The sequence below is a fragment of the Rattus norvegicus genome, chromosome 7 (genome assembly GCF_036323735.1).
Source record: "Rattus norvegicus strain BN/NHsdMcwi chromosome 7, GRCr8, whole genome shotgun sequence".
Lineage (NCBI taxonomy): Eukaryota > Metazoa > Chordata > Mammalia > Rodentia > Muridae > Rattus > Rattus norvegicus.
The window spans coordinates 94,906,667-94,933,730 of NC_086025.1; the positions used below are offsets into that span (position 1 = coordinate 94,906,667).

Here is a 27,064-nt window from a genome sequence, read left to right on the forward strand (position 1 = left end):
GATAACCCACAGGTTGAAAACCACTGGACTAGGGTATGTGAACACTGGACTAGAGTATGTTTGCAGTTGGTGGTGCTGTTTAGGAAGGTTTGGGGGCAGGAAATATGTTGCTGGGGATAGGCATTGAGATAATATAGCAGCACTCTACTTCTAGTACACCTCCTCTATTTCACGCTGGCACTCGAGGTTGTGAGCTCTTAGCTTCCTGTTCTGGTTCTCATGCTCCCAATGCAATAGCAAACTTTTCTTTTCATTAACTTGAGTGTTTCTTATTTACATTTCGAGTGTTATTCCCTTTCCCAGTTTCCAGGCAAACATCCCCCTAGTCCCTCCCCCTCCCTTCCGTATGGGTGTTCCCCTCCCCATCCTCCCCCCCATTGCCGCCCTCCCCCCCAACAATCTTTTAACCTCTGCAATAGTGATGCAAATAAGCTCTGTTTTCTTTAGGTCACGGTGTTTTATCACAGGAACAGAGAATTAAGGAATATATGTTCCATCTAAGAGAAGTTTGATTGCCTTAATGTAAATATCTAAAACTAGAGAAAAGATCTGAAATCCATGGGACACAATCATAAGCAAGATGGCTAAAGAGAAGAAACATATGGAAAGAAGATGTACCAAGAATCTGAGAAATGGGAGAAATAGGGGTGTGTCCTGAATGTCGAGAAATTTTGCCTACTGCCTTAGTTCCTTGCTGTGTTAGTTGCTCTTGCTGTGAAGAGACATGGTGACCAACTTATAAAATAAAACATTTTATTGGAGGCTTGCTTACCGTTTCAGTGGGGAAGTCCAAGACCCATAGAGCATCAGGCAGACAAACATGGTGCTGGGGTAGTAGCTGAGAACTTGTCTCTGGTATAAATACAAGAGACAGAGAAAGCTAACTGGGAACAGCATGGCCTGTGGAAACTTCAAATGCCACCCCTAGTAACATACCTCCTCCCAACAACGATATACTTCCAAAACCTTCCTAAACAGTGCCAGCGAATTCAGACCAAGCATCCGAAATATGAGTCTACTGAGGCCAATAGCATTGAAATCACCACACCTGATGAAATGCATCTTACATTTCTATGGTTGTTGTGACAAAGCTTAAAAGATAGTATATATTCTCCCAAAGATGGGGAAGCCAGAGTGTGATGTCAAGTGTGCGTAGAGTCAAGTTTTTTAAGAGAACTGGGAGCTTATCTGCTTCATGTCGTGTCCAGTTGTCAGACTGGCTGGCTACCTTAGGCTTATATAAGCTTCATCCAAATTTCTACATTAATCTTCATGACATTCTTCCTCATTTCTTTGTGTCAAAAAAAAATCTGCCTTCTTCTGAGGGCATTGGTCCTGCAGCATGACCACCCATTAACTAGATCATATCTGCAGAGACCCCTTTTTGCAAAAGAAAAAAAAAAGAATCATATTCACAGGTTCAGGGTGGATGTTGCTTTAGGGAAGATAGTAGTCAATCCATCAAAGTGTTGAAAAGATGAAATTGTAACAAAATCATTTTTCATCCACACTAAAACCACATACTGTCTATATTGTTTAGCTCTTACTTAACTGGATCTTTTCAAAAAAGTGACATTTTCTTTACATCAAGAATATTTGTTATTATGTAGCATAACCGTTCGGCCATGTTTTCTGCCAGATTATCACATTTTTTCTAGGTCAGTGGTTACAAAACATGTTAAAACAGATGCTGTTTCCAACCCAGCATCTCTGATTCAGTATCTGGAGGGTGTGGCCCCACATTACATTTTGAACAATTTCCTAGGTAATGTTGATCCTGACATTCCTGATCTCAGACCATACCTGAAGAAACCTTCTTGTCTCCCAGACACTGGGGATCTCCAACTCCAACGTAAGAAAAAGAGATAACAGACAAGATATTCCTTTCTATTTCCTGACCACGCTAGTGGCTGGGTATGCAAAAAGAACCCAAAAAATTCTCTTGCTTGGGCTCAGGTTGTCATGATATATATCAACTCTCATTCAGTATATCACACCATAATATCTGGCAGGCCATCATGAGCCCTGTGTACCAAAGTTTTTGATTCTATATAAAAATTGGTATATAATTATTGCATTTAGCACAGGAAGACAAAAATTTTATGTTGTTAATATCTTATAAAACATCATCAGCAACTGGGGTTAGGTGCTGTGTGGTGAATTCTAGACCTTTTATTCAAGAACCAGCACATCTGTGTCCCTCAGCAGAAGTAGATTCTGAACACAGATTTCTATACAACTATGTGGTTGGTGCTCTGCAGAAGACAGTTTAGAACTGACCCAACACATGGGTTATTTGCATCCCTCTTGTTCTACAAGCTACAAGCTTTACTGTTGATGTGGTGTTCTCCTGTTCTCCTCCAATCTTAGCAATGCACTTAATTCACTAATCAAGTTCCTCACAGTTCTTTGTTCTATGTTCCCTCTCTGCCCAAATACAAGTTTTGCATAAGCTAAAACATGCTTCCTAGAACAAAGTCTTTGATGTTAATTGGCCCATGACTCTTCCTTCTGAGGAAGTAGAGCAGGTAAATTCAATGCCTGTTTTTTGCTATATTGTTTGTCTCTACCTTTGACACTTCCTGTCTTCAACATTACGTGTCTGGCAAACTGTCTGCTGAGATTTTAATTTGTGCAGCCTATCTTCAAACTTCAGTAGGGTGGTCAGTCCACACTTCTCACCTTTGGCAGCTTTTCCATTTATGTCAGACTCTTGTTGGACTGCACAGAGTGACACTAAAGGTGTTAGAGCAATTAATTCACAAGTTTGCATTTCTCTGTCTACCCCAGGATGAGGGGTTTCTGTCTCATCTCCCACATTCATCCTGCTCGCTCATGTCCACTCACAGACTCTGTAAGATTGTCTTCTGACCTGCACACATAAACTATGGCAGGTGATATACACACATTAATAAATAAATAAATAAATAAATAAATAAATAAATAAATAAATAAATAAATAAATGTCAAATTAACAAATAGTAATGTAGTGAGAAACACAATCCTTGGCCCCAAGTAACCCTAGGTATGGCTTTCTATTTCTCCCCTTAGTGTATAAATTTGAGCAAGACAAAGCAGTTAGTGTCTATATATCATCACAATTCTGAGCTTTCATGGTTGTTTTATCAGTTAAAAGTTTATTCAGGATCAGGTCATTGGACATTTTGTTACTGGTATCATGTTTTGGTCCCACCTACTACCCCAATCCACTCCATCCTGCCTGAATATTCTGAAATGGTAACCTCTGACTTTTCTCATAAAAAACACCTCAGCCAGCTCTTTTATGGTTTTTATTATACGCTCTGTTACATATATGCAGCAAATATCCTACTGATGCCTTCTCTTTGTCTGTCTCCTTCTTTCAAACAGTAAGTGTAGTACCTTGAATTTTGTCAACATTGTTTACAGGGTATTTACTACATGTAAAAAACATGACTATATAGGACATTGTGTTGGGTTGGGAAGCATTCTTGAACCACAAAAGACCACAAAGGAGCTGATTCTGATGTAATTGCGTTAGGGTCTTTATTTAGAAGCTCAAGCTTGGGGCTCATTGCCATCTCTGACAGCAGAATGGGAGGGTGCAGCCCAGAGCTCTTAGAGGGACAAAGTTTTATAGAAACAGGGTGGGGAGTTTCACCTGTCAAGTATCTAATTGAATAACTATTGTACACTGATAGGTGGGTGCTCTGAAGCAAGATTATATACATCATGAATGATCCAAAAGTACAACTGAAACAAGTCAGACTAATCCTTGACTAACTGTTGCTAGGAAGTAGCTAGGTCCTTCCTGGTATGTGGATGCAGCTTGGGTTCTGCTGCAGGACAAATTCTCAGGCTTTGTTTATTTTCTTTAATGTGGAGGCCAGTCCCAAGATGGAGTAGGTTTGGTTTTTCAATTTCAAGATGCTGTATAGATCCAGATCTTTCCTACTCCCTCTTCTCTGCTTTATGACCTCTAAGTAATCTTTATCTTAGTCACAGAAGGCAGTGAAGGGACTCCCAAAAACCATATTACCCTGCTATATTTTGTTTCTTTTTCTTCACCACACCAGGACCCCACTGAGGACAAGACCTAAGTCCTACTCAATGAGTCTCTACAATGATCTATTAGAGTTCCTAGCATATAATTGGCTCTCAATAGTTATTCAAATCTAATTTACTCAGAGTCTGCTTTGTGTCAGAAACTTTCAGATGCTATTTTATTTAGTCTATTAATTTTAAATATGGTTTCACAAATTAGTATAAAAACATCAAGAACAACAGTGGGCATACCGGTGATTTTATCATTGGGCACTGACCTTATCTGAATTTTGATGCTTCAGAGGTTGTGAGTAACACTCCTGGTGAAACTGCCTATGCCTGATGGTCTTCCGCTATGCTTGCAGACCAGAACCTAACGTAACTGTCCTCTGAGAGGATCCACCCAACAGTAGGTGGAAACCGATGTAGAGACCTCACAGTCAAACATCAGGCAGAGTTCAGGAATCTTTTGGCAGAGTTGAAGGTTAAGATTGAGGGAGAAGTAGGGGTAAAGGACACCACAAAAAGATCTACAGACTCAACTTACCTGAGTTCTCACAGAGACTGAATCCCTAACCAAATGGTGTGCTTAGGATGGACTTAAGCCCCCTACATATTTGTAGCAGATGTATAGCTTGGTCTTCACGTGGGTCACCTAACGATTAGAGCAGGCACTATCTCTGTCTCTGTTGCTTGCCTTTGGATCCCCTTCTCCCAGTTGGGCTGCCCTGACTTGCCTCAGTGGGAAAGAATGCACTTATTCCTGCTGTGATTTGATGTGCCAGGGCAGGTTGGTACCCACTGGGGGCTTCCTCTTCTCTGAAGAAAAGTGTAGGAGGTGTTTGTGAGGGTGGAACTGGGAAGAGAAGAGGGAAGGGGGTGTTCTATTGGGATGTAATGTGAATAATAAATTAACTAGAAGAAAAAAGAAAAGAAAATGCCTAGCCAGGAAATAAAGTTGTAAGAGTGACTAGGAGATGTTAGGAGGTAGCTTAGGAGACGCTCTGGTTTTCTCGGTGCCTCCCTTCACCTCTCTTGCTTCCAATCATGAACTTCAGCTCCTCCAAAGTAAAAAAGAAAACTTCTCTCTAGGCTGTAAAAGAGTAGGACAGGAGCAAATGTCCTCCAGATCGCCACCCTCATATGATAGAGAGTGGCTACAAGTATCTTGCCAGGACGTTTCTGTTCATTCGCATGACTTTCCAGTAAAGTACAAATACCTGGAGCTTCATCACTTGCAGACATCGCCCTTATCTTCCAATCAGCCTTCGGAACCTCACCACTGTGGGACTCAGCTTTTGTTCCTTCTACCCCTACTGGAGAATTGCCGCTGTGATGTCCCAATAGGATCACATTTTATCGCCTTTGACCAGAACTCCCCAGATTGAAGATAGCTTTATGTTGCTAGGCTTCCAAAGGGATTCTTCTGAAACTTCACATCTACAGGTTTTCAACAGTTCCTTGATGTTATAGGATGGGAAGCTACACTTTAGTGTGTTTCTGCTTCTATTGCTGTTGCTGAGGCATTAGGGGCCAGTGACCAGGCTCTGGTTAGGTTATAGGCTTACAGTCAGTAAATGCCTCCATCTACTAGTCTGTGTTGATTTAAATTGCCAAGAAATACAGATCCACTAATATTTGCAGAGTAGAAAAATTGCTACTGAGGACAGTAGATTGGATCAGATGCTAGTCAGTGAAATTCATTAAATAGTCCCTGGGCAGGGGTTGGGGTTGGGGTTGGGGCACAGTGAAGGATGACTGCTCTGTTTCTAAATTTACATGGAATGATAAGGCAGTGGACCAGCCCAATTATCAAATTGGAGGATAAACTTCCTGTATTCGTGACTGTGAGATAAAGGGTCCCGGGCAAAACTAGCTCTTATGTGTCTGTGGCCTCTGCGTCTGTGCATTCAATCAACATCCCTGATCAACATGATTCTTATAAAGGCCTATTGTGAACATGTACATACTTTTTCTTGGCATTGTTTTCAACAATGTAATGCAATAGATATTTACATAGCAATTGCATTGACCTAGGTATGAGACTTGATCTAGAGATCATTTAAATGTTACAAGAGGCTTTACATACACAGGATGTGAATGGTATGCATTTTATATATAGGTCTGAAGTAATTGTAAATTTTGAGGTGTGTGTACACACACGCATGTGTGCAAGTACACATGAGTGAAGGTGTGTGTAGATAAGAATGCTAGAAATCCATCTTGGATTTTTGTTCCTTGGGCACCTTATACCTTGGCTTTGAGACAGGTCTCTTACTGGCCTGAGACTCCTCAATTAGGCCAGGTTAGCTGACCAGTGAGCTCCAGATATTGATCTATCTATCTTCACATGACCAGCTCTTGGGTTTAGGTACAGAAAAGCACACTCAGCTGTGTGTGTTCCAGTAATTGAATTCAAATCCGCATGCTTGCATAACAAGCACTTTAGGACTTCAGCTGTCTTTCTTCCTCCCATCCTTACAATTTTGATATTCATTTGTTTTTACCTTAGCATTTACTCCCTAAAGAGATCAAGAGAGAATGGTGCTACCATTCAGTCCTTTTAAAGAGAATATTTTTGTGTTTGTTCTTCAAGAATATATTTCTGTGTTCTACAAGAAGTAATCCATAAATTAATTATGACCATTTTTCTAGCCCTAGATAGCCCCATTTTAATTGACTATATACTAATTACTATTTGAAACTTCTGATCAACTGACAGAATAAGATAGTAACTGTAGCTTGAAGTTGCTTAACATTGAGGGTATTTATAAAATATACACAGGAATCTAGGCACTGTTTCTCTCAGATTCTTTCAAATATGGAGAAAATCCCCAAGCCTAGTCTCAGCAAGGTTCAGTGTAACCTTTACTTCAGTTCCTCCAGGTATAGAATTTGTGAAAGCAGACAGAGTGGACATTTTCACATTTAAGCTAGCTATTTTGGTCTTAGAGGATACTTAGATTTAACATCCTGCATTTGAACTGTCTTCATTGATGTACCTTAACTGATCTGAGGAAGTTTTCAAGAGCCGGTAAAAATGAGCTAATCATGAAATAACCATTGTCTCTTACCAGAAATTTGGTTCTTTCCTGCGTGGTAAATCCAGCAGTTTATGATGCAATGAAGCTCATTCACATCACCACAGAGTAATTTTAAACTAAAATTATTACAATGTGAAAAATATCTTTCTAGAATTGGCTGTATCTTCAAACAAAGGATATATACCTGTTTGGTTTTACCAATAACCATTTCAGCATCCACACTTACCCTTTTTATTTCAAAGGAAACTAGCACTAAATAGCTAAACCTGGATACCTGAACTGACTGCCTGACTACAAGACGCTTTTAATTGGAAATTACATGAATGGCCTCTTTTTGGCCCAAAATTCACTCGATGTCAGGTGTTCCCACTTACCTATCTGATGTCATGAGATAGAAAATTTCTAGCCTAAAGATATTATCAATAATGATCAAATTCTTTTGGATCATAGCTCCTAATTTAATTTTCCATACTTTCTTTAGTTTAAAGAAAATGAAATAAGATCTTATTTTTTTACTTTTTTGATATTGCTCCTGAGATTTCAAAAATCCTTACAGAGATTGTAATTTATTTTGTGTATACTTACTTTCCTACCATTTACAACTATTTTCAGTCCATTTAATATAAGGGTGAATGATGAATTTTGGAACACACACACACACACACACAGAGAGAGAGAGAGAGAGAGAGAGAGAGAGAGAGAGAAATTTCATGAGCCCCTGGGGCTATGAAGCTATTCTGATAAATAAGAGAGACAAGGAGGTCTTTGGATCAAAATTAGAAAAATACAAAGACAAAAAAAGAAGTGTGGCTCAGTGCACAAGAACTAGAATCAAGAGCTGAAAGCAACGGCTTTTCAACTCTTCCATAAGCAAGTAGCAAGTGAGTTAAAAGCTATGGGCTTTCGGTAAACATCTTAAGCACACAGTTAAACTGCTAGACTAGGGTCATGCAGTTCATTTCCCTTCTCTGAGCTTCTAATGTAGCTTCTCTGTCATGATTCATAGGAGGTTTCAGAACAGTAAGGATGGTGACTGGAAACTGGAAGTAGCCACTGTATTTCCTTAATAATTTCTAGCATACGCAAATCTTCATGCAATCCATCTCTAACTCACTATTCCCTCTCAATGTCATTGTCCGTGTCCTCTTCTTCCTTCACAATAACAAATGGCATTGGAGAAGCTAGAATCTGCATGGTGTTACCACTCTGAGTGTGAATGGGATGAACAATTTCCACATTACAGAGCACATTTTTGTCTTGCTGTAGCACACTATTCAAGGCCTGTTTTGAAAGTATAGACATCTGCTGTGTTCAGCATTCAGCAGTGTGCACATCATGATAAAATATATTTTTGTACACCATAAAGGATGTCTCTTCGCATGTAAATTGACAAAGAGGTCCTTAGGACTATAGTCTGGATTTTAGTGATCCTTCTCGGGCACTAACTGCAAACTATCATCTGAGATACAAGCATTCTTTGGAGAATTTAGAGGGTTATTGGAGAATATTGCGGAGTGTGAGATGATTATGTGGACGGAAGGCTGGGGTTTAGTTTGGAATGTGCTTGGTGACAGGTTCCTTGGAAGTTTCAATGACATGTGAATTAGCTGTAAAGATGATGAAAACGAATTAGCAGAATTACTGTGGCATAGTAAGGCCTTGCCGAAATTGTGATTAGCTGTTACTGCTCAGTGTAATTAGGTTGTAAGAGGAGGGTGGTATGATTTGTCATGCAGATTGGTTGTACTCTAGAGTATAGTGTATTGTTGTTATTTGAATGATACTGTATTTCATAGACTTATGTATTTGACCACTTAGATTGCATTTAGTCAGGCCTTTTGAGAGGTCTTGCTGAAGCAAGTATACCAGTAGAAGCATTGAGGGGTAGGCTTTGAAGTTTGAAGGCTTTCACTCCATTCTCAGGGCCATCCCTCTGCTTTATGTTTTTGGGTTCAAGAACTGAGCTCTTACCTTTCTACTGTAACCACCATACTTGCTGATTGTTCCCATGTCTCCCTGCCATAGTGAACTTTTACTTGTCTGGAACCATCAGCCCAAAGGAATGCTCTTCCACACATTGTTATGGGCATAGTATTCTATCACAGAGACACAAAAGGGAAAAACACAATGTATATGGTGCACATTATAGTCAGAGGCTTCTTGTAGAATGGAATGTCTTTTTAAAGGGAACGAGTAACTGTGAGACTCCAAGGAAAATTACACTTCCTGTGGAAGGATTACTAAAAGGAAGATGAAGATGACTCAATTGAGGTTCTCCTGGGAATGTTAATGGCTTGGAGAGAAGAGGCAGGCATAAAATGGAATTCAAAGAAGATGGAGGAGCCAAGGGTGGTACTGTCTATGGAGGCTAAGACACCTTTGGAGGAAAGACTTGAAATTACTGGGGAGTAAGATGTGGTTATGGTAAGGGAGAGAATGAATGTGGATTGTGGAAGGTAGGAAAGAAGATTGTAGTGTCCTGGGTAGTCTGAGAAAGCTTGTGGAGGATGATTGTTGGCTGATGTTGAATCTGAAGTGGCAAGAGGATGTACAATTGAAAGAGGTTGGGAGTTCTTTATGAAAATGAAAATAACATCTCTGAGGGAAAGCATTGGTGCACTTTGTGGAGTTGGCATAGTCAAGGACTTTTCTGCATTTTTCATGGAATATGGGGCAGATCGGGAAATAGTATACACACTGAGGAACATCAAGTAGATGCCATGATGAAACAACTGAATTATTCCAAACTAACAGGATTTGTAGAGCAGTAGTTGGGGATTTATTGTGATTTGTGGAGTAGTTGTTGAAGAACTGTGGGGTTTCTTGAAATATAAGGAGATGCAGAAATAGACAACTGAGATGACTGACAACCGTAAAATGTCCAGTGGTTGTGCTGGTCACAATTTTACTACAAGGTATAAAGTGTTACAAGGAGGAGAGCTTAGAGAATTTCCAGAGGGAGGGGGGATTGTGGTTATTTGTGGACTATGGGTTGGTCTTGAGTGCCTTGCTGAGGAAAACGAAGTAGAGATTGGGTCAGAGTAATGATTTCAATAGTGGCAGGAAAGAGGTGAAATTTTACTATAGGATATAGAGTGGCTATTTGGGGATAGATTGGGGTTCACTGGGTTATGGGGTTTCTTTATAATTCCACACACTACCCACTAGAGCTGACTAAGAATGTAGCTCTTTAGTAGCAAGGTAGAATCAAAAGAACACTTTCATCTGCCATTGAGAATGTACAAGGAGCCAGTCCCTACCTTAGATGAAAAGATGGAGAGCTCAAGTCTTGAAGTTCTCAATTTAAATACAAAGGCTTACAACAACAAATCCAGAAACTGAGTCTCGGATCAGCTCAGAACCTAAAAGGAGTAGGTAGGAGGGTCTTTCAGGATCCACCTCAAATATTCATTCCAATTGTTCAGGTTGAAATTTTCCTGTGCATGTGAGTCAAATATAATTTTCTGGATGATGAATTGGGTATAGAATGAGCTCCTCCTTCCTGAATACTGAATGAAGCATGTGACATATTATATATCTTTAGGGATCCTATCCTTTTTGTAAAACTTGGGCATGTCATAGCATGGAATAACATGTTGAGTTCCAAGTAGCCCAGTGTTGGTTTAATCTAAGACTAATTTTCAGTTCTACCATGGTCATAGGTATCAGCTGTGTATTCTTCGTGAATCTCATGTCTACATTTTGAATATTCTCCACACTGTGAATCTCACCATTGCATTCTAATGTAGAATCTATTCTCAGTAGAATATCTGGCTACCTTAGAATCCATTTCTCTTGTTTCAGTAGAACATTTGGCTTATAATAGCTCATCAGGTCTACACAAGGAGGTATATATTGTGGGTGGAGGGGCAATGAACATTTCAGTTGAGCCTCAGCTGGCCAAGGGATTGCCTCTAGGAGGGCGAGTTGACCTTAGGCCAAGCTAAAGAGATGGGTGGAATAACTATTCTTTTGCTCAAATACTGACTATTGCTTTTTCTATTCTTGTCTTTCTTATATTTTTGGGTGGAATATTCCCAGATTTGTGGCTCCATGAGCTGTGAAGCCATGAGGTTAAAATGGGTCTTCCAAACCTCCCTTCCCTTTTCTTTATTCTCTTTCTTTTTGATGCCTGCCAGAATCCACATGTTCTTTTTCTGATACATTATGCTTCTTTACCCTTTTATTTTTCTCAATTCACCCCCACCAAGAACACCACTTGACTGCTTGCCTACCGTGTATCTGGGTTCCATGGCTGCTTAAACAACATAGCCTCCCCCCCCCCCTTTTCACTCCTGTTCTCCTTTCAGCAGCTGCCGAGATTTATAGGTGGAGTTTTTTTTTATAAAATATAATAAAGTTGTATTTTAATTTTCTTTTAGGTCTGTTCTTAAATTATCTTCTAATAGACTAAGAGCCCTGAGCAGAAACAATGATTTCCCCTGTTTCAATACTACACTGGCCATGCAAGGGTCATCCCTTTTCTGGGTAGATTAGTTTCAAGGCATGGCTCTGGGAATCATTTGCAAATGTTTATTAACATACTATCAGACCTCTTTTTCAGCTTGGAGTATTGTCTTCATTCTTCACTGGATCCCTTTCTTCTGGAAATAACAATGTAATTACATTATCTGCAGTGGAGAAACATGACAGTTATAACTACTAATGAGTTTTAAAAGCTCAAGCAAATGAACTGCATAAATCCATTGGCCATAGGGCCAAGAATGTTTAATGGTCTAGGACATAGGTTTGAGAGCAGGGTTACCCAAATGTGTGAGCTTAGATGCATTATTCTACCTCTTTTGGTTCCTATTTTCTCACCTATGAACAGAAGATCAAGTTGTCTACTTCACTGGGTTGCTGTGAGAAACAAGCAATTCATAACAGGCATGTAGAAAGTACCTCAATATTTGAAATTAAGATTAATTACCACTCTCTTGTGGCCTCTGGTTCCATTCATAAACTTGAAATAACATTTACCTCAGGAGCTTAATTACAGTGACAATTAGGTTTTAATAATGCATTTAATCATTTTCTTTCCCTTTCTTCTTGTTTTCTCTCCCTCTCTGCTTCTTTTCCATCCTTCTTTTATTTCTCTATTGTTCCCTCATTTCCTTCCTTCTCTTTTTTACCCTGCTCCCTTCTTCACTTTTTTCTAGAGATGAGAGAAAATATTAACAGAAACCTATGAACCATTTGAGGTAAACTTGACCTATTTCTCCATTTTGGATTGTTTAATCTCCCTTGGGCCTTCTAAAGTCGTAACTACTCCCCAAGATGGCATTACCATAGGAAGAGAGCAAATAAATTAGCTATGCATGTTGACTTAATTAAGTTTACCCAAAGAACAAAACAGTTAACATTTGTGTAAGTTCTTATTGAGAAAAGGACTTTCAAATAGAAAAAATTGCAGTGTAGTTTTGTATTTACCTGGCCTTTATATGGTTTTTAGATATGTTTTAAAAAATTGTTTCTATCATTACCCATTTCATACTTTGACTAGAAGTATTTAATTACGTAAAAATAATTATTCCTTACATTCAATAAATATGCTCTGCCTTAAGAAAAAAAGATTAGATCATGATTTCCTTCGCAAGACAATTTCTACAACTGCTCTGAAGCACTCAGGTATTTGAGGAAAGTAGAGAATGGCTTCAAATCAGTGAAATAATTGATGGTAGGTGCATTGGCTTTTTTCTTTTCCTCATGAGAATTTTTGTCCCAACATTAATTAGATTTCGTTTCATTGCAAACCATAGAAAAGCCAACTCATGTTGGCATGAGGCCAGAAGGAAGTTGGCATGAGTGATGGATTCATCAAGGCTTGAAGCAGCACTGCTCTCTCTAATGTTAGGATTCCCAGAGAAGTCACACGGAAGCTAGTAGCTGCAGGTCTGTGTTCTCCTAGATTGATAGGCAATGGAAAAGACAGTTTATATCCTCTCCATTCAAAATTAAAGCCACCAGATTCTCCTAAAGGATTAAAGCCTAACTGTCAATGAACTAGGTTGGGTCACAGCCCCAGTTTTGAATCACTCATTGTCAAGAGAGCACTACTGTCTCCAGAGTATGGATCTGTGACTCATGTACAACTTACAGGTAGACAGAGAGTAGGGATATGAAGATGACCTAATGGAAAACAAGATAATGTCACCAAAATAAAGGACAATGGATCATTCACAGATCCCCCCCAAATAATTGATTAGTGCAGTACTATGTAGATCACAAAAAAAACCCTATATATTTGCTTTAAAAGGAATATCCACATTCTTCTAATTAAAGGATGGAACTATTGATTCTCTATCAATACTGGTCATGGGGTTACAATTCTGAGAGCTCAAAGGTTCATTCCAAATCAATGATGTTTAACCAGGCAGGACATGTCAATCAGGGTGGGGATGAGGGAGAACACATTTAAATGATGATGGGGTTTCATGGAGTCTGGCTCTCATACTTAATATTGTAGGTACCCATCTGTCAAATCCAAATCAAAGCTTTACTTTTTATAAGAAACCACAACAGGAAGAGAAAAGCCATAAACTTTCTTAGCTAATGGCAAAGTGTAGAAGAAACACTTTATGAATTAGGTCTTATACATGTACCCCGTAGGAGGAAAGCTCTCCCATGAGAAGACTCTCTCTTCATTGTGTGAAAGATCTATTACCATTTACTTAAACACATCATTTTACGTTTGCTCCAATGTCTTTCATAAGTGGTGTTTACTCTGTACACACATTTCAAGGTATTCTTCCAAGAACTGCTTTCTGCACTTCAGTGTTCCTAACACAGATAATAATTATCCTTCCCTGTGTGTTTTCTGTCTTCCCCATTAAATCAAGTGTTCTTGAACACAAAAATTATTGTCCTTTTCGTAGTCGACCAAGTCCTTGATTTGAGGAAGGACAAATATTTTTAGTCAGGAGAGAAGAAGTTCTTTTTCCAGAACAACAATAGAAACTTTGAATTTCAATGGTTTAAAGACATACATTTGATTTGTCAGTCACACAGTACATTTTTTTCCAGCTTCAACATGCTTCCACTGTCTTGTAATTATGCCATCTGCAACATATATCCTTCAGAGTCACCATGGCAGTTAGAGAGGGACAGAAGAAATTTTTAATTAATCATGCATGTGGCTTCTGTGGAAGACTATTGGCCAGATTAGTCCTTATGGTCTTGATCTAATAACCAACTAGACTGAGATGTGTGCATGGGCAACAGTTGTTAGAAAGATGGCTATTGGCTTTAGTGCAATATTCTCTCAACATTCCTTGTTTCTGCCCTGTGGCATAGCCTCTCATTGGGAAGGGGATGACTTAGCTGCTAATGAATTTGGAAGCAGTAATCACACAATCTGTTCATTTGGTAGTCTTTCGAGTAGCTCTGAAAGCAAAAGACATTGCATGAGTTGTGTTTCCGTGCTGAAAGCCTCCCAGAGAAGAAGACCCCACCGCCATTAGCAGGTGGAAAACACATTTGTTTGACCTGCATTGGAGAATGGGTCAACAAATTGCTTGTTATTTGACATTTGGGGCCTCTGGAAAGTTATTACTTCTGTTCCCTGGGATCTTGACCCTTAGCAGTATTTTTCTAGAGAGGTGGTGACAATCTTGTCTCCATCTGCCTGACTTTGGTGTCCTTTCTCCCTTGGCTTAATACCCAGGCAGGGACCAAGAGTTTGTTGCTATACCTGCAGTCCTACACTTGTCAGGTCCCCACAAACTGTCAGTGAGTAGACAGCTCAGAGGAAACATGGAAAGTTACTGAGTCCAGTTTACACTTGCAAACATGGTGAGTCAAATCAAGACAGGTGATCTGATTAATGAAAAAAAAGTATACTAGCTAGGCAGCAAATGTCCACTTCCTTGTCTAGCCATTCTGTGTAACTAATAGCTGGCTACTAACAGCAAGCTCTGATACAGGGAAGCAGCACCTATTACAGGGCGTTTTTCCTCTGTAATCCAGATTTATTTTTCCCCCAAGGAGGTAGAAAAGTTTAAAAAAGACAAGAAGGAAGGGGAGGAAGAAGAAACGAGGAGAGGAAAAGAGAGTGCATATTCAAGTGCTTCTGAAGAGATAATCTTCACTTGTTTTCTAACACGTGGGGGACCCACTTCCTTGCCTGTCTCCACTCCCACCTTATAACCTACAGAATGCCTTGGGCTGAATCATTCTCCATCTGACCCGGTTATTCCCACAGTAGCCTTTTTTCCCGCAACCATAAAAATCCCGCAGCTTGTTAATCATACAACTATTTAACCGAGTCCCTCCCTCGTCCTACAACTGAGCTCCAAGCCCGTAATATATAATCTACCCACCCACACATATTGAAATGAGATTATTGTTCCCACAGAAAAGCACCCCGTCATTGCACAAGTCCCAACTTTGTTCCAGAGGGTGATAAAAGGGAGTAGGAAAAGGCCAGGAGTGGTTTGATAGGCTTCTAAGGAAGGCACAGCGAGGATGAAAAGATTACCCTCCCAGGTACAGTCTGAAACAGCATGTAAGCAAACATTCTCCAGAGCACACTCCCTACGCCTTTGATGTAGATGCCATCGTGAATTCCTGATAGTGGAAGGAGTGGCAGAAGTGGATGCAGTTTTCTCCAACAAAAGGCTATAGCTTCCAGGTAGGAAAAACAGTCACAGAATACACACGCAATTGGGAACCCAGGCTAGGGAGTAGCGAGTCAAAGCACAGTGGAGCTGAGGTCATGTGGACCGATCTGGATCCAGTCTCTAAGTTGCTTTCTGATAGTTGTGCAAATGGAAAACACAATGACCAGTAGAGTCCCTTCTCTTTGCCAAGAGATGCATTAGTGGTAGTCATAAGCTATCCTCAGTAACTATCATCATTTGCCCTGAATGAGACCTTTCCTCTTCTAGCACTGTGATGATCTAGAAAGTTTTTGGTCCATGGATGGCAAACAGCAAGCCCAAAGGTACTGATTTTTCCTTGCTCACAAGGAAGATTTTCTTGCACTATATCTTGGAGTAAGAGAACTTGTTCCTTGGCTGCTCAAATTTTCAAATGGGACTTGGAGGAATTAAAGAGAAAGACCTGTAGCCAGCAGGATGGGTTGGCTCCCAATTCTTGAAACTTTTTGGAGACTAGAAAAGCCCTTGGATCAAAATGACATATCACAGAAGACAATGTTTGAGGAAGCTAAAATCAACTTAATGTAAATATTCTAATATTGAAAGATACATCTAAAGTCTCCTATTCTTTTAGTTTTGTCAAGCAATCTGTCCACAGTCCTTGACATTGGGATCTTCAAGAAGACTTTATGCTATCTTGTATGTAGCATGGTAATAAAGCATAGTGGTAAAGAGAAAAATGTTGTAGATCCAGATCTCATTGGCTAGCTATGTGACCACTGGGTAGCCCTCTCTGAGCCCATTATTGACTCAACACAGTAGCTGATATTAAGAGGCCAAAACTTTTGGGTTCAGACTCCATCTTAGAGAACCTGATCTGAGGTTGAACTCAAGTTAACTAACAGTTCTAACCTAACTAATTCATTAACTGACCTAGCACCAGTTTCCAGGCTGCCCCCCATTAAGACCCGTGTTTATCAGTTTCTAGGTTATTCACTAAACAAGTGTACACGCCCAGGTTACAAGGCCAACCCTGACCCTTCACTTCCTAACAACCACCAATCAGGAAAAAAGCAGTTATAGTTTGCCTCTCAGCATCAGTCAATTATGTTAAAGGCCTTGATGCCCCCTCACATCAGATGTGTACCAGGCTATATACCCCCTTCTTGCTTCTATAAATGCTTGCCTAAAACTAGGCTCAGGGCTCCACGTTCCTGCTGTGTCAGGGTTGGCAAGGAGCCCAAACTTGAGCTTGAGTAAAGAGACCCTATTGTGATTGCATTGGATTTGGCTTCTTGGTGGTCTTTTTGGGGTTCATGAATGTTTCATGGCACATTTTGGTGCACACAACCAAGTTACATAGCTGTTGGACAGAGTAAATGAATTAGTGTATGCAAAGCACATAGGACAGTGCCTGGCACATAGTGAGTGTTCTGTGACTGTTGGCTTTTGTCATTGTATTTACACAGCTGTGTCGCACAATATTAGGAGACCTTTGAGAAAAGTGATTAAGACTCACTCAATCATGCCTTCCATATGCTAACAACCAGCTCTGAAAATGGAAGTCTGCATATACTTGGTAAATAAATAGAATTAGGGGAGCAGCGGCTACAAAGATGCCTGTGGTCAATCTGAAAGTGTCTTGGCTCCCCAGTCATTCCCATTGTTGATTCTGCACTTACGATGCTATAGGAAAGTCGATCTTTCGCATTCAGCTGAGGCTGATCCTTTTCCCTAGAATGAACATATAATCAGGGAAGGAAGCCAGTGCTCATTGAGTACCTAGTGAATGAGAATCACTTAAGCAAACATCTTACTTGAGGCTCACTAATGCTCTTATATGTCTGTATTATTTGCTATCTACAAAAAGGAAAATGAAGACACAAGCATGGTCCACACAGCTTGCGCACGCAGAGGGACGCCTTTCTTCACCCCTCAGTTATAACCATCCCTCCTGTCAGTAATGAGAGAGGGTCTAGACAGGTTTTTCTCCCCAGAAGCCAAGCATTACCAGCTTTAGCACTCTGGCTTTCTAGACCAACCAGAAAAGAAGACAACCTATTACCTTTAAATCCCATCCATAAAACTGCCAAGAAACAGGCAGAGTCATTAGTCTGTGTTTCTCTTTGGTACCATGGTTAGAAACAAGGAAAAGCGAAGGTGCTCAAACAGGTAAAATAAGCCCTTCGGTGAGCAGGTGGGAACTTGTTTAGAGCTGAGCTTCTGCTGGAGAGGATCCAGCACAGCTGAGTACCAGAGACACCATCCAGTGTGTTACGTAAATATCCTTTTAATTACTAGCTTCCACCTTCATTGCAAAAAAGAGGAAAGGAAAAGATATTTTAGATGTTTTTCACCTTCCAGTGTGTTGAACTGTAATTCTGTTGCACCAAAGGCTGAAATGATCCAATATGAGGATACCATATTTGGGGGAGAGAGGCTCAAAGGCACACAGAATATTTGGGTTGCTTAGACACACGAATCATTCAGATCCTAAGGTAAAAGCCTAAGAATTCTTTTCAATTTTGCTTCCACCTATTTTAAAACATAAACATTTTCTTATTAATTCATGTGCCATCATCTTTTAATGGAAAAACAAAATGTTGACACTAATTCACCTTTTCTACCCACAGAAGAAAAATGAAGAAAAAATTAGTCTCAAGTAGTAAAAAACATAGAATGAAAAAAAGGAAGAATATAAGAAACTCACCTAAGGAGCAAAACTTGGTTGTAGATCTCAACGAGCTAGATAGATGTTCCATCAAATGCTGCTCTTAGCACAGGGGACCTCTCTAAAACCCCCTCAGGGAATTACCACTTAGATGCTCTTGGACAAATCCCAGGGTGACAAGATATTGTCCTCTTAGTGGGAATCTGTATTTTAAAGAAAATATACCACATGAGCAAAAGAAATGTTTGGCAGGCAGTGGACCATTGGAATCTCTCTGTAAAGTAGCACTAATCCCATCTAGGACATGATCACAGTCTACTGAGGGCTAAAAAATGTATTTCTTCATTAACTGTTGTATACGTGGCCCCTTCCAAGGCTGCACGTAGCCCTCCCTTTTGTTGATGTTACAAAGATTTAACTTTAACCTTTCAACTTTAACCTTTTGGACTCGACTTTCATTTGAGGCATATTTGTTAAGTGCTAAATACTTATCTTTACAGGTACTCTAAAAAGGGGTTATTATCTTTATACTTTTTTAAGTGAAAAAAGTGAGGCTTAACAGTTCTCCTGTGATGAAAGGAGATGACTTTAAAAAAAGAGAAAAAGAAGAAGAAAAGAGTGTAGGTTAGGTCCATATGGGAGAATTAGGTAGGAAATCTTCAGAAGGTAGGGTGAACTCTTCTACCTGATGGAAGGGATGGCATGTGAACTTGGACTGGAAGATGAATAAAAAAGAAGACACATTTTCAGAAGCAAGAAAGAGCATGAAATCGCACGGCCTGAAAAGAACACTGGAATTTGGCACCAGTTTTAATGGTAGCCCTCCTGGCACTTAGGCCAAGACCCCTTCCTCTGTGCTTGCTCAGAGATGGTCCCTGTGTACACTTACAGGTTGTGTTTTCAGTTTATGTGTTTGACTTTACAGTGTTTGCACCTGTTCCGCGGGTCTCCCAGATGCCAAATGCCAGGTTAGCTCTGAATCCCCCCTCGATGCCATGGGAACAGGGATGCTTACCAGCTTATAGGCAAGGAGTTCATTTCATGAGTGAGGCTACACAGATGGACCACACTGGAACCTCACAGAGCCCTTTTGTTTGAGACAGAAGACTCTCTTTTCACTTAGTAAAGTCTGCCACAGTAAGTGGAAGATTTTCTTTCCCTTAAGGCTATTACTGGCTTCACAAGACAATAGGTTGTGAGTCAGTCCTTGGGGAATCAGGCCTCTTAAAGAATATTCTCATTTAAATAATTACACATTGGCCTCTGGGTGGATGCAAATTGAGGGAATGCACTACCATGACTTTACTGGGAACACATGAGACATTATTTATAGTAAATGCAGTGCCTTCAGTCATTAACCCATTCTTAGCCTTAAGGAGATCAACTATGGCCCTAAGTCCTTCTGAGAGTTTGACCCTGAGTCAAATAAAAGGAAGACAAATCATATTTTTTAAAGGAGAGGTGGAAGAGTTTTAAGGATGACACGCCTTTAGCGTTTTCAGGCTTGGTTTTATTTGTTTGTTTGTTTAATGATGACGATATATTTTACAGGTAGCATCTGTATCATTATTTACCTTTCTCCTTGTTGTGACAAAATACAAGAGAAAAACAATTCAGGATGGAGGGTTTCCTTTTGACTGGTCTCAGTCCACTGTGACAGGGAAAGCTCATGATCAGAGCAGACCGAACTTCAGAAACAGCGTTTCTGGGCAGCTCTACTCATTGTGTTCTAATCCAAGAAACAGAAGGCAAGTTGAGGCTGGTGGTCAGCCGAATTGAACTTTCTTCCTTGATATTTGCTATGGGTCCCTAGCCTGTGGGATGGCGCAACAAGTCCACAGTTCGGGGGTGATATCTTTCTTCCTCAGGATGTCCTGAGACACATTCTCATAGACATGTTTCCTAAATGAGCCCAAATCAAGATTGGTCACCATGTCCTCCTGAGTTGACTCCTAAGTAGGCATCAGTTACTTCCATCAATTCTCTTCCTTGATACTCAAATGTTCTCTGAGGAAATGCCTGTTCCAGGTACATTGTGCGAGATGGGCCCTTGTGTTGGTCCCCGGAGTGTGTTTGATTATTTTGAGGGTGATATTTTTCTGGCATCATGATTGGTTTAGAGTGAACAAATTGTCACTGTCAATCAGACTGATCTTTGGAAACCAGAATGGAAGCGTTGGCTGCTAACGCTGACCTTTTTATTGGAGGAGATGTGGGCCTGGAGCTGAAGTCGTTAGCAGGTCTAGCCTGAGGCCAATATTGGAACATGGAACGAATTCATGAGAAATGTAAAGAAATAACTTCTAACGTAAATATAATTAACCTGCTGGTTCAGCTTGTACCCAAAGCCATTGCCTCTGGAGTTCTTAGTCATGTAAATAAATAATAATCTTTTATGCCCAGCCCTACTTGAGTAGGATTTTCATTTTCTTTAAAATTAAAGCAATTTTGAAATATGTTCCTCTACCTGGGCTGCCTTGTCTGGCCTCAGTGGAAGAGAACATACATAGCCTCTCAGAGAAGTGCTAGGGTAGGAGGATACAGGAGTGGGGGTGTTGAGGGAGGACCCACTCAGAGGATAAGGGGAGGGGGTGGGGAGAAAAATTGTGGGAGGGGTTACCAATAGGGGTGCCATGAGCACCATGTAAAGTGAGTAAGCAAAAAATAAATAAATTTTAAAAAGTTAAAGCAATTTTGGATGAGTCCAAGACCTTAATATATAAGATAGATAAAAACTAAATTCAGTACACAAATATAAAGCCTGGAATCCGAACTCTTTAAATGTCCAAAATATGAGAGACATTCTAGAATAATCCCTGTATTTTACAAGAGAGTAAACCATATTCCAAAGCACAATACCAAAACATTAACAACAGATATGAAGAAACTAAAGCAAGGTTTGATTGTTAAAAAAAAAACAATTTCCATAAAATTAGATTGAGCGAGTAGTTCCTAACTAAAAACTTAGAAATACTTGTATATAAAGGAACCACAGTTGTGCAAAATTTGACTCAGATGAAATCCTCCATGCAGTAAACCAGCGTCTCAAAATGCCTATAAAAAGCATGAGCTGCCATTGTTCTAAGGACAGGAAGATAGCTACGCTTCAAAACTGTGTTATGATTTGGGTGAGCCTGTTTATAACCGGAGCTATGTTTATAAACTTACCAAGGAAATTTCTGGCACATTCTGGTCAAGGACCACTTTTATTTGAAAGTTGGCTTTTTATGATGACATTCATGTTACCTTTTATTTCAGTAAATGCACAGCCCAATATGCTGTGACATCTTACAGAACAAACTCTGTTTTCTCCTTGACAGACATTACTTTACTCATGAAGACAAAGCTCTACTCATGTGACAAAGTAAAATTCACTATTCAGATCAAGATTTGGTGGCTCTATATGAAAGGCCTACGATAGACCATTGTGCCATAGGAAACGGCCTTAAGACCATAGCTAGCTGAGAAGGGAAAGTGGGATGCACATGTTTTTAGAAAACCACAAAGTGAGTCATGTCCCCTTAGTTTGAATATAGTTATCTTCAAATCACCAACTGTGTTTCTTGTCTTTCTTGAACAAACAGATCACTCTGGTGGTTATATAAACAGAATTGAAATGAAAACAGGAAAGAATATTATTTTCTTCCAGTTTACCTAAAAATTAATCATATGGTGTGAGTTCTTTTGAGAGTTTAAGAAGCATTTTATAAGAATCTATATGATTAACAACTTGAAACGCAGCTCAATGAAGACCCATATTCATTCTTCTGTTTGATAGAATTGAAGTGATATTTGTGATAGATCATGCAAAAGGAATGTGTGTTGAGTGGTTTGTATTTGTTGTTTTTTTGTTTGTTTTTGCTTTCAACTAAAACTCTTGAACAAAAGATGGTCTTTGAGAACCTCACTTGTAGCTGCTGAAATTGAGCATTAGCAAGAAAAGCTTCTTGCAACCAAACCTGACAGCCTGGGTTGGTACTAAGGATTCAGGTGGTAGAAGGAGAAAACTGACTCTGAACGTTGTCCTCTGACTTCCACATGTGCGTACACACACATGCACAAACGTGTTCGCATAAACACAACATAAATAAATATCACTGAAAAAGGACTTCATTTGCTGTTGATGCCAAATGAAGTTCCTGAAATGTTTGCAAAATGCTTTGAAAGCTGATTCTGTTTTATGAAATCACAATGGTTGTATTTTTATAAATATGAGAAATTATATCATTTTTTCACATGTGGAAAGTGTAATTTTTTTCTTTGAAGCATTGTTTTGGCAATCTCAAGTTGGCGATGGTGCCATTGATGCTGCAGTCAAGAGCTTTGAGAAATGCTAGTTGAGTGTATTTAGGTAAAATGGAAAATAATATCACTTTTCTGAGACTGAAAAGAGATACTTACGGATTCCCCATCCAGGATGGCATGCCTGAGTTGCTGCCTCACCCTGCCAATGATTAGTTAAGAATGTTGGACTAATTGCACATCTTTCCTCTGGTGACTTAATTTCAGCATCTGTGAAGGAGGGATAGTTTGATCCTTCACAGCATTTTTGTAGACATTAGAGAGGAGAGGGCTGGGGGTGAAACTTCATGGTAGACCATATGTTTAACATGTATGTGTGTGTGTACAGTCTTGAATTTGATCTCCAGAAAAAAGAAGATGTTAAAATTTCTTAGTACGACTACTGGCTTAGGATAGACACTCAGCAAGAGTCTTTATGAACACATCTAGTGAACTGATGTAATTAGGCATTCTGTATCACGAAAGGTTTTATTAAAAGAAAATGAACACACACACACACACACACACACACACACACACGCGTGCAAGCCATCTGTCTAATAGTCATGCCTTTTGCGGGTGATTGTATGGGAAGAATTCTAAGATACAATGACTCTACCATCTTATGTTCAGACTTCTAAGTATTGCTTCCCACTAACTATAAGCAGAACATTTGAGCATGAGAACAGCCTTCAGAGGAAGCCACTTGGCAGGGAACTGAAGTAATATATAGAAATAGAGCGTAAATCTGGCCTGCAGCCAGCAACAGGATGGGGGCCCAATCCTTCCTTGGCAAGTAACTACATTCCTTATTGAGAAAATATTCCCTGTCCCCAGAGGAGATTGTAGACCAGGTGATACTCAACTTAACTTTTGGGACCCACTGAACCCAGAATCTAGTTAGTTTTTTGAGAGCTCCCAACCTGGAGTACTGAAAAAAAAAAAAAAAAAAGCTCATGTGTCAAACACATTTGTGTGGTTGCTATAAGACAATAGTAACCTAATGTCTTGTTAACTATCTAAATTTGCTACTCACCTACTTGTCATTAGAGAAAAGAATCCCTGGGGAGAGCACTATTGTATTGCTTGTGTGCACCGGTAAAGTGAACATGACTCAAGGAATGTTGGAGCTTCAGACAATGACTCTATTTGTGTGGACCTGTCTCCTGTGGGCAGGTTATAGGTTTCTGAGGTTTTAGTATAGTTACTGGAAAATTCTTTCAATAAAATCTTATCTAGTGCTAGGTTTCATTTTGATTGAATGCATAGAATCACCCCTAATCACTCAACCTACCTTTTCCTCCTCCTGTTGAAGTTGCTTTAACACCGCCATTTATGTCTTGTACAGTAGTGGCCTGTTAACTCTATTCTCAGCTTGCTTGTTGCTGTGTGAAAGGAACCATTAAAAGGATGAAGACTTTGTTTTTCTCATGTCTACATTTACAGGACTTGGACAAATGTATGAAAGTATTACAAACAAGCCAGTGGCCAGAGCGCACAGATACCACCAACATGTCACCTTGTATCAAGGATCCATACACAGCTTTATCAAAGAGGTTTGTATGCTCATGCATAACCTTATTGTAGGATTGTTGATGCTGGTTTATGACATCTGTGGAAACAGTGATAATATTTTCGTATCTTTGTCCCCTTAGTACCAAATTCAGTGGCCAATGTATAACAGATGTTCAAAGCAGGCTTGTAGTCCATAATGGAAACTGACAAGAAAGCTGTAAAAATTAAATTGTTCTCAATATGATTATATATTAGACTCAGTATAATTCTTTTTTATTTTATGAGTTATAAATTTTTTCTTGTTCTTTCTAATGTCTTCATTTTAGCCCAGTTAAGTCAATTTTGAAAGTTTAACCTTGATCCCGGCCCGCAGCAGCTCTCTGCTCCCAGACCCGGTGAGAGAGAGACCCAACCGCCTGGTCAGGTGGGCACTCCTGAGGCTGCAGAGCGGAAGAGACAACCAACACTGCTCACCCCTGCCCACATCCCTGGCCCAAGAGGAAACTGTATAAGGCCTCTGGGCTCCCGTGGGGGAGGGCCCAGGAGCGGCAGGACCCCTGCCAGAGACACCGCCAGACCCTGAAGGAAACAGACCGGATAAACAGTTCTCTGCACCCAAATCCCGTGGGAGGGAGAGCTAAACCTTCAGAGAGGCAGACAGGCCTGGGAAACCAGAAGAGACTGCTCCCTGCACACACATCTCGGACGCCAGAGGAAAAAGCCAAAGACCATCTGGAACCCTGGTGCACTGAAGCTCCCGGAAGGGGCGGCACAGGTCTTCCTGGTTGCTGCCGCTGCAGAGAGCCCCTGGGCAGCACCCCACGAGCGAACTTGAGCCTCGGGACACAGGTAAGACCAAATTTTCTGCTGCAAGAAAGCTGCCTGGTGAGCTTGGGACACACAGAAGCAGAATTTCTCTAGAACCGGGCACGTTCTGTGTTTACCGGAAGTCCCACACCCGCGGATCCCGGCCGGCAGCAGCTCTCTGCTCCCAGACCCAGTGAGAGAGAGACCCAACCGCCTGGTCAGGTGGGCACTCCTGAGGCTGCAGAGCGGAAGAGACCACCAACACTGCTCACCCCTGCCCACATCCCTGGCCCAAGAGGAAACTGTATAAGGCCTCTGGGCTCCCGTGGGGGAGGGCCCAGGAGCGGCAGGACCCCTGCCAGAGACACCGCCGGACCCTGAAGGAAACAGACCGGATAAACAGTTCTCTGCACCCAAATCCCGTGGGAGGGAGAGCTAAACCTTCAGAGAGGCAGACAGGCCTGGGAAACCAGAAGAGACTGCTCCCTGCACACACATCTCGGACGCCAGAGGAAAAAGCCAAAGACCATCTGGAACCCTGGTGCACTGAAGTTCCCGGAAGGGGCGGCACAGGTCTTCCTGGTTGCTGCCGCTGCAGAGAGCCCCTGGACAGCACCCCACGAGCAAACCTGAGCCTCGGGACCACAGGTAAGACCAAATTTTCTGCTGCAAGAAAGCTGCCTGGTGAACTCAAGACACAGGCCCACAGGAACAGCTGAAGACCTGTAGAGAGGAAAAACTACATGCCCGAAAGCAGAACACTCTGTCCCCATAACTGACTGAAAGAGAGGAAAACAGGTCTACAGCACTCCTGACACACAGGCTTATAGGACAGTCTAGCCACTGTCAGAAATAGCAGAACAAAGTAACACTAGAGATAATCTGATGGCGAGAGGCAAGCGCAGGAACCCAAGCAACAGAAACCAAGACTACATGCCATCATCGGAGCCCAATTCTCCCACCAAAACAAACATGGAATATCCAAACACACCAGAAAAGCAAGATCTAGTTTCAAAATCATATTTGATCATGATGCTGGAGGACTTCAAGAAAGACCTGAACACACTTAGGGAAGCACAGGAAAACATTAATAAACAAGTAAAAGCCTACAGAGAGGAATCGCAAAAATCCCTGAAAGAATTCCAGGAAAACACAATCAAACAGTTGAAGGAATTAAAAATGGAAATAGAAGCAATCAAGAAAGAACACATGGAAACAACCCTGGATATAGAAAACCAAAAGAAGAGACAAGGAGCTGTAGATACAAGCTTCACCAACAGAATACAAGAGATGGAAGAGAGAATCTCAGGAGCAGAAGATTCCATAGAAATCATTGACTCAACTGTCAAAGATAATGTAAAGCGGAAAAAGCTACTGGTCCAAAACATACAGGAAATCCAGGACTCAATGAGAAGATCAAACCTAAGGATAATAGGTATAGAAGAGAGTGAAGACTCCCAGCTCAAAGGACCAGTAAATATCTTCAACAAAATCATAGAAGAAAACTTCCCTAACCTAAAAAAAGAGATACCCATAGACATACAAGAAGCCTACAGAACTCCAAATAGATTGGACCAGAAAAGAAACACCTCCCGTCACATAATTGTCAAAACACCAAACGCACAAAATAAAGAAAGAATATTAAAAGCAGTAAGGGAAAAAGGTCAAGTAACATATAAAGGGAGGCCTATCAGAATCACACCAGACTTCTCGCCAGAAACTATGAAGGCCAGAAGATCCTGGACTGATGTTATACAGACCCTAAGAGAACACAAATGCCAGCCCAGAATACTGTATCCAGCAAAACTCTCAATTAACATTGATGGAGAAACCAAGATATTCCATGACAAAACCAAATTTACACAATATCTTTCTACAAATCCAGCACTACAAAGGATAATAAATGGTAAAGCCCAACATAAGGAGGCAAGCTATACCCTAGAAGAAGCAAGAAACTAATCGTCTTGGCAACAAAACAAAGAGAATGAAAGCACACAAACATAACCTCACATCCAAATATGAATATAACGGGAAGCAATAATCACTATTCCTTAATATCTCTCAATATCAATGGCCTCAACTCCCCAATAAAAAGACATAGATTAACAAACTGGATACGCAACGAG

General features: G+C 40.5%; 2 long non-coding RNA genes across 3 annotated transcripts in view; one reads left to right on the forward strand and one right to left on the reverse strand.

Moving 5' to 3' along the window:
• LOC120093670 (uncharacterized) overlaps window positions 1–27,064 on the forward strand; it is a 75,483-nt gene that overhangs the window by 17,861 nt on the left and 30,558 nt on the right. Inside the window, exons 2-3 of one of the 2 annotated variants that reach the window (XR_005487152.2) lie at window positions 24,063–24,172; window positions 24,458–25,782. This is a non-coding gene — a long non-coding RNA (uncharacterized LOC120093670). Of the gene's footprint in view, window positions 1–24,062; window positions 24,173–24,457; window positions 25,783–27,064 lie in introns of those variants that run through there. The other variant, XR_005487153.2, reaches the window with a different exon arrangement.
• LOC103692925 (uncharacterized) overlaps window positions 400–27,064 on the reverse strand; it is a 41,942-nt gene continuing 15,277 nt past the window's right edge. The window contains exons 3-4 of the long non-coding RNA XR_593552.4: window positions 23,911–24,001; window positions 400–18,538 (exon numbers count right to left, since the gene is read on the reverse strand). This is a non-coding gene — a long non-coding RNA (uncharacterized LOC103692925). The remainder of the gene's footprint in view (window positions 18,539–23,910; window positions 24,002–27,064) is intronic.